Source organism: Phaethon aethereus (genome assembly GCF_964289735.1).
Source record: "Phaethon aethereus genome assembly, chromosome: 26".
NCBI lineage: Eukaryota > Metazoa > Chordata > Aves > Phaethontiformes > Phaethontidae > Phaethon > Phaethon aethereus.
Window position 1 is genome coordinate 496,976 of NC_138602.1, and position 8,374 is coordinate 505,349.

Consider the following 8,374-nt stretch of genomic DNA (forward strand, 5'->3'; position numbering starts at 1 on the left):
AAATGCACACGCTTTCACTTCCACATCCCATGTGGTATGTCCCAACAGTGAACGTGCAGGTATTAACCACCCAAAGCACTGTAAACCCTCCCAGAGCTCCACAGACAGGGCAACAGGCCAGTTTTCCTCCTTTCCCTTTCAACAGTTCAGACCGCTCATGATTTTTATAACAGCTACATGCAAACAGCAAAGCACACCATCATGTTTTCAGCACCTCTGAGATTTACCCAGCAAAGAGAGCCTAAGGAACAAGCAGCAAATGCAAGAATCAGGGAGAAGATGCAGAGAAAAAGCCCAACATGACAAATCAGGAGCTGGCTCAGACAAGCCCTGTGCAGATTGGAGAGCTCTCTGCCTTTGAGGGAAAGCAGCAGCTCGCCCTAGCTACCAGCAACAGCTGCGTTCCTCCCTGGAAGGGGTTATCTCAATCCCAAAGACAGGCATGCTTTGCAGATTCAGAAAAATCCCATTTTCTCCAATCTCCTTTAGCCTGGTCCCTAAGAGACAGCTGTGCAGAAATAAAGAGCTGGGGTTACAATTAGTCACAAGCTGAACACAAGCCAACAACATTGTACTGCTGGTAAAGACCAAAATCCTTGTGTCTGTAAACAGGACTGCCTTATGCAAGGCATGCACAGTAATCCCTGTGCACCAGTCCTGCTGGGATCATAGCTGGAATGGTGTCTCATCCTGATGGCTGGATTTCAAGAGAGAAACAAACCCATAAAAAAAGTTCAAATGAAAGCAATGAAAGGGATAAAAGGGGAAGGGGGGAACACCAAATAAAAATAACCCCAACCCCAAAACTTACCAAAGAAGAAATATGAAAAGAACTAGGTTTGTTTAATTTAGAGGATGCAGGGGGGAATCTTCAATCTCTGTCTCCTGGAGGTAGAAGCAGGCAAACAAACCTTTGCCATCCCATCCAAGGAAATGGTTTTTTTTGTTTTGAGATCTCTCTGCACAACAAGAGTCAAACATTCCCAGGAAACTGCAGTTACGTCAGGTTCAGCTAAGCCTAAATCAAACTAAAATCGCTAAAGAAAATAAGGGCTTGCTCCTGGTTGGAGGCTTGGCCAGACTACAAAGGAAGAACACAAAAAGCCAGTACGAGAATGTGATCGTTGAAGCCCTGAAAACACCAATTTGGGTAAGAACAAGTGTTCTTTCATGTCTTGGAAATTAAGCAACTCTTACACAACTAAGGGTTTCATCTGTCAGGCTGGCTCCCTTTGTGGTGAACATGTTCAAGAGGGAGAGAGCACTTCACTGATGTCTCATCACTACACACCAACTTTGGTAGCAACCCCTCAAGTTACCGAGTATTTTCTAATTTCTAGTAGAAAAGTTTCTAATCTCTTTACTAAAGCTGCTCTTGATAACTATGTGTAATCCTTCCTCTTCATCTGAACAGGAATAGGCTTGAGCTTGTAGGCAGGTCAATCCCCATCGAAACAAATGGGAATCTTTCCATCATCTTAAAAATGAACTTAGACTCAGCATTGCCTTGACTCAGCCTCTCTCTCCACCTGTGCAATGAGCACACAGGGTTAGAACCACTTTTCTTATTGCTCTCCTGTTTAAAAAAATAAAGCCTACAAGCTCTCCAACTTTAAGGAGCAAAAAGTAAGATTATAAATGCTATTGGAATGACTTAGGTCAGCCGTTTTGCAAGTTAAGGAGTTCTTTCAATCTTAAAAGCCTCTTACTGAATGAGGCATGAGAAGATATATGCTTTTAATAAAAATGTCAGTTCCATTTGTTCAGCCAAAATGTTGTTTATTTTTAAGTCCAGAGGAAAAAGGTCCATTTTGCATATTGGAATAAAACTGCCCTCACTCTCTGAGTCCTGGGAGTATTTATACTGAGGCTCTTTGTGCTCCACATCTGACAGATACAGGCAGCACCGTGTCCTTGCCCTGGCAGCCCTATTCAGGGCTGAAAGGGAATCGCCACCCTGCCGTCCATCAGGAAACACGCGGTTTTCTCTTACAAGTTATTTGGCGTTTTCTTGTCGGGGTCCATCCCAGGGTGGAACCTGAAGTCACTGCTTTAATATCTGACTCATGCCATTCAGCAAATACAAAGGAAAAGCACCAACATTTTCATGGATACAGTTAGCGAGGAAGTAACTGAAATCCAAAGATAACATCTGCAGTGCACTCTAGTTCCAATTTCATACCCAGATGAACAGGAACCACAGTGTACAGCCAAGCCAGTCCTTTTCCTGGCTCCCTAAAGGCTCAGCTGATCAACACACAGCCTTCTCTCACAACTGTCAACAGCTCATCGAACCCAAACCCAATGTTACAGCAGAAACACCAAAAACCCAGAGTCGAGACCTAAACAGCTGTTTTGAACCACATACTGGTTTTTTTTCTGAGCAGCTGTGATATCTGAGCCCATTCCTTGGGGATACATTTCTTGTTCTCATTTAAAAAAAAAAGTCTCTGAGACATTAGGTTTATTATCAATACCCCCTCTGCTGCCACAGTTAGACGTGAGCAAATAAATCAGAAGGCTCTTCTCAGCAACTTTTTGTACCCTCAGCTTCTAAGCAGATCCAGGATACAAAGAGCTGAGTTTGTAGAGATTACTCAAAAAAAGAAAAACAAAACCTGTTTGTGGAAAGTTGGCTCAGAAGAGTGAGTTATGCACTAGGACTCCAAAACTCAAACATGTGCAGCGAGATGAGCCAGTTCCTCAAAGAGCAGCTAGTGCTTCTTCACTGCTCCAAGACAGAGACCACAGTGCTGGTGAAGGATCCTGCCTGCTATGTGGCTTATGCAAAACACATCAGCAAAATATCCCCCTTGTCAGACTTCAGGCATTGCAATGAGATATGTGAACCATTTTTATATCATCCAAAGGGCAACAGGGGTTTCAAAACTCCCTCAAATGACTGAACAGCTCAAGACTGCAGTGAACAGGCTGGACTACTGCTCTCTATCCAGAAGACATGCCCAGCAGGAACAAGCAGAAGACAAGGAGTTAAAGGGTCCCCCAGCTCTGTTCTGCGTATTTAGAGTTTGCAGCTGGATAAGACAGTTATTTCTCCCAGACAGGGAAACCATAGGAGGCCAGATGAATACCTTGATCAAAGCCACAAAGAGAAAAACCAGAGTCAAGATGACAAAGACAACAACAGGAAAGACTAAGGCCAACAGATTACAGTAAAGGGGAATTGTAAGGTGCAGGTCATGGCTCCTCTGGGCTGCTCATAGCCTGTCTACATGATCAGTATCTCAACCAGTGTAAACCCTTGGAGCAACTCTGAGGCTTTGATAGGATCCAGAGCAAATTGGAACTACAACCAGCTCCACCTTCTTTGGGTGCAGCTCATATGCACCAGCTTCTGTACAGATTAGCTCCCCTGGAACATCACCAAGAAGAAAAAAAAACACCTCCTGGCAACGCTGCCAGCGGTTAAGTCTGTTCCTCTCACTGAGCAACCTGTTTCCCTGATCACCATAACCAAGACCTGGCACCTCACTACAGTGCTGCCAGGAGATAACCAAGTTGTGTCGCCAACATAACCCACCGATCTGCACACCTCTTTTTTTTTCATTTAGTTAGTAACCCCCTCAATGCAGATCACCAAATCTCCAACTGCCGCTCATGCAAACTGAGGTTTAACCCCCAGCCTGCTTGCCAAATCCATTTTAGCTAACTTAGGTATGCAGACACTGAGTTTCCTAATCATATGATCCTGCAAATGTCATCAGTGAACTGAAGGTTTTGAGTTGCTAAAGGGCATTTCCAAACATCAGTGCTTTCCTTTTCACCACGAAAACTGGATTTCCCAAATCCTAGGGCCCTAAGATCATCTGAACACAAACTTCTTGAGGGAGACAAGTACAAAGAATTGCTTCCTTCACCACATCTAAGCGCTTAGCCCACACACCCTGCCTCATCGAGCGTTATAACGCACATCCTTCCACGGGCCAAGTCTGATCCCAGGCCTGCAACCTGTCATTCAGCACTCAGGCTGCCTACTGCAGGTGACTGCAGTGCCTAACCAGTATACCTGTGGCTCTGGGCGACTGGCAGGGTACCCCATCCTATCCATCAATGGAGGACAATCTCTGGCCTCCAGACCCTCACACCCACAGTGATTACACACCCTGAGATACTGCCACCAAAGATATGCATGGGTGGGATGTGATGAGTGGCCTGAAGTGCTCCCTGCTACTGTTAAAAGGCTGCATAAGTGGTTTAATCAAAAGAAAAAACAAAAACAAACAAAAAACCAAAACCAAGAACCGGTCCCAAACTGCTGCAGGGACTGTTTTTCAGTTTTGTCTGTTTAAACATATTCTCTGCTAAGGGTTGAAAACCACAGCATTATTTTGTTCTTTAAAAAATCTACATGATTTTGTGCATCAGCTATCTGACTCCCAAAAGTTACCCTGCAGGTCTGCTGCATAACACCCTAAAAGTACCAGAAAAACCAGCAACAGATCTGCCCACACTTGATCCATCAGCTGAAGATAGCTCTAAAGCTTCACAAGATGTGCCCTCAGGCACAGAGGAGGGAGTTCTGCTATGAGAATTCACCACAGCTCTCACATCACCCAGGACTTGGGAAGAAAGCTTGTGAGTTAATATGCTCAGAAGTCATCTGAATGTAATGGTCCTACAAGTCAGGGTGCAACGAGCTCTGTCTAGTGAGAAAAGTGACACAGCATTTTATTACGTATACCCCAACACTCAAAACAAGATCCGATGCCACACAACAGCTTTTAAAGCATTTTAAAATTTGGTAGATAACACACAGGAAAGCATTCCACTCTCCAGGCAGCTTCTCAATTTCAAGCCGTGCCTGCAACATTTGGTTGACAGTCACAGTTAAAGGAGGTGCTGTAAAAACTGCAGCATTAACTTGCTCTTCAGACAATGCCAGCAGAGCAATGCCGTGAACCAGACAGTCATGGGACAGACCTGACCCTACGCTCAAAACAAACCCCAAAAAGCAAGGGGGGGGGGGGGGGGGGGGGGGACCGGGGGCGGAAACCAAGGGACAACATCCTGGGAGCTTGTGAACCTTCTAATAAAGCTTCACATCAGGAACCTCCTCCTACACCACTAACAGCAAAACATACAGGCTGAGATACCCTCAAACACCACTGTGGCCCACAGAGGCTTACCTGCCTCATCGCTAGGGCTGAATTTCAAACGTTGGTAAGATACTTCAAGTTTAACCATGTAACACCCGGGAGCATGTTAGGAAGCAGCCTTTTTGGACTCCTGTTTTTGTCATATTTGTACATTATCCACCACTGCCAGGGACTCGACTCAGCTGCCTCTCAACTATTCCAGTAACACAACTCAGCAGCAGTGAAACAGTAACGCAAACCTTCACTTACCAGGCTGCTGCTGGGGGCAAATTATCAAAACTTCTCTACACCAAGCCACTATTTAGGCATATTCTAGAAGCTCACTGAAGTCTTGGCTATTTAGACTATGGTTTGATGGCAAATGAGTTTGTTTTCCAGACACAGATTAGGAGACAGTCTTCCACAGAATGTGATGTATTCATTTTTTTTTCCAAACAAACAGATTGCCAGGACCTGATTTCTACTCCCCATTGGTAAAAAAAAATTGCAGTGAGCCTTCATGATCAATATACTGTTGCTTTCCCCTGCATCCACACACATCCCTCCTCTCCAAAACTTTCAGCACATTTGATAACCTCTGCAGTAGCTGCACTTCATCGGCATGTCTTGCAGCACTGGCAAACTAGCGAGTGGCAAAGATGAAACCCATGTGGCACATACCCTGCGGTTCTCAGTGGCCTCCCACCGGGCCACTTTCAAACAAGGCCATCAAGACAGGCCTTGTGTGAACACAGCAGGACTCCCATTACCCACGATTTTGGGGGACCTATCATGTTGTCCACCCCCCTGTTTTTCAATCAAACATTATTTTAGAAGAGCATTGCCTAATATATAACAATATCTTAGTATTCAAAAAGAAGCAAAAGGTTCAGGTTTACATGTTGAGAAAAAGATCAGTATAAAAATGAGAAGCCTAAAGGATGACTTTTTTCTTGCTATAAGCTGTACTTGGGAAAGATCAGGCCACGTGTCACAGCTGGTGTGCCAAAATGAACAAAGTTATCTCAGATCTTCTAAGAATTGTTATCTGCCACAAGACCATATGAAAGGAGAGTTTACTGCACTTTAATTACCAACATCTGGAAAAAGGAATTGCAACGTTAGGAGAAAATTCTTTGCAGAAGGTATCTCCAACCAAAAATCATCCATTTTAATAAAAAGTTTCATAAAGAAACAACTGAAAGCCAGCTGGGACATGAGAAACACCTGCTGCTTCTCTGAGTATTCAAAAGACATCATCTTTTAGAGGTGAACAGCAGCACAATTCACTACATAATGCAACTACACAGACCCTGTGCCCATGTCCCTCTGCATTTTATTACTCTTTCTGCAGGGAAAGAGCGCTGCATTAGTAAGACTCAAAAGTTTTATCGAAATCATGAACTAGGGTGAAAAGCACTGGTTATAATGCCCACACAGCAATGCTTGCAGAAGTGCGACCCATCAGTGGGGAAAACAACGGTCTCGCCCCTGGCAAGCACATCCCTGCCCTGCTCCCACCTAGCAGTGCTGCCTCCCAAAGGCACCAGAGCCATGCGGCCTCTCATTCCTCTTTGCACCCATGTCCTCTACCAAGAATAACAGTAATAACAATGCAATAATACTTCTGCTTCCTAGCCCTATCACTTCAGGGAGCTCCACTTTAAAGAGAGGCAGAATCTGCAGCACTGCCAAAGTTCAAGGGCTCCGCAGTCCTATGCAGTCACTTGCCAGGCAGTTTCAGTTTATTCAGAAAAAGTGGATTTGCCAGCTCTGGGTAATACAGCAGAAAAAAAACAATTTTAGTGTAGCAGTAACACACGCACTAGATCAACACAGAAGCACCCACACAACGTTGGACCGGTCAGACCCTCAAAGGGCATTACTCAAAAGGATGCAATACATTATTTCAGGATCAGGAATCCCATGCCAGGAAGAACTTGCATTCTCCTCAGTGTTTTCCTCCTTGATTTATAAAGCACTTTACACTGTTATACAAATAAAAACGCTCTGCTTGGAGACAAACGAGCTGGAACAAACCGCCCGCCAAGACACAGCAGCCCTGCCTGCTCCAACTGCTCATAGCGGTGCATAGCCAGCATGCAACCACTGCTCAAAACCAGGCAGCACACTGATCTTTGAACAGATGTTTGATCTAGAATTTAACTTGCCTATTTATATTTTTCAACCTAGCTATTTCACTGTACAAACCTCTTCAGCATACTCAGTTTTCAAAGCACTACAGCCATCGACCCCACTACCCATCTGTATCTGAAATGCTCCAAAGCGAGCACCAACCTGAGATCATCCTCTTTCTCCATGGTCAGCCAAAGAATAGAATTAGCTGATCCTAGCTGATTTCACCAGTGTCTCCCTTCTGCCCACTCCTTACCACTACCAATTCCCCCCTCAATTCTGAGATGAAACTTCACAATTGATATCAGTGCCACAAAATCCCAGTCTCTCCCGATTAAGTCTGCAATGTTTTGCTTAGGCTGCATTTCTAGTTCTGGAGAGATAGGGCTCAACTGATTTGTCTACAGGGAAGTACAAGAAAAACTGGGAGGAAATAAAAGTCAAGAACAGTACAGAATTGTAGTTTACATTTTCCTTCCCACCACTCTCAAATCTAAACCCAAACAGCCAAAAGCTTCAAACAAAGAAATAGGTGCCAAGATTGCAAGAGCTTGGTGCATTCCCCTATTTGCAGAGAAGTGCTTTAGAAACTAAGTTTGATTGGTTTGTACTTATATTTTCCAAACCAGTGCTGCCTCTTGTCCCTTGTTCCCTCTTTTTGGGAGCAGCAGGAGAACGTTTCCTTCAGTCTATCACTGACTTCATGACAACTGATTAAAACTGCAAGGGCAGTTACAGCACGCCTGCCCTTGAGGTCAACCACACATAATCATCTTGTGTTATATCAGGAATTGAAAAGTCTAGTTAGAATTGCTACGTAAAATCTGGAAGAAAACTTGCAGATACCCATTTTGATTGAAAATGGGGACAAATCACAGATTCCAAATTGTAACCCTATTCATCCTAGTGAGGTCTGGGGCAAGGAATGCATTTGCACAGCTGACAGGTAGGAAGAGCTGTACTGACAGGTCAGTACAGCTCCTGTCAGGCTATTCACTTTACTAGAGGATACAAAAGGTTCAGTCCCTGCCCTGAGACACTTTGTCAGTTCATGCCTTCAGGATTTTGCCATTCTGCATTCTACCATCAGTGCTGAGAGCTCTCACAACCTGTAACCATCACAGCTATAAAGAGACATATTC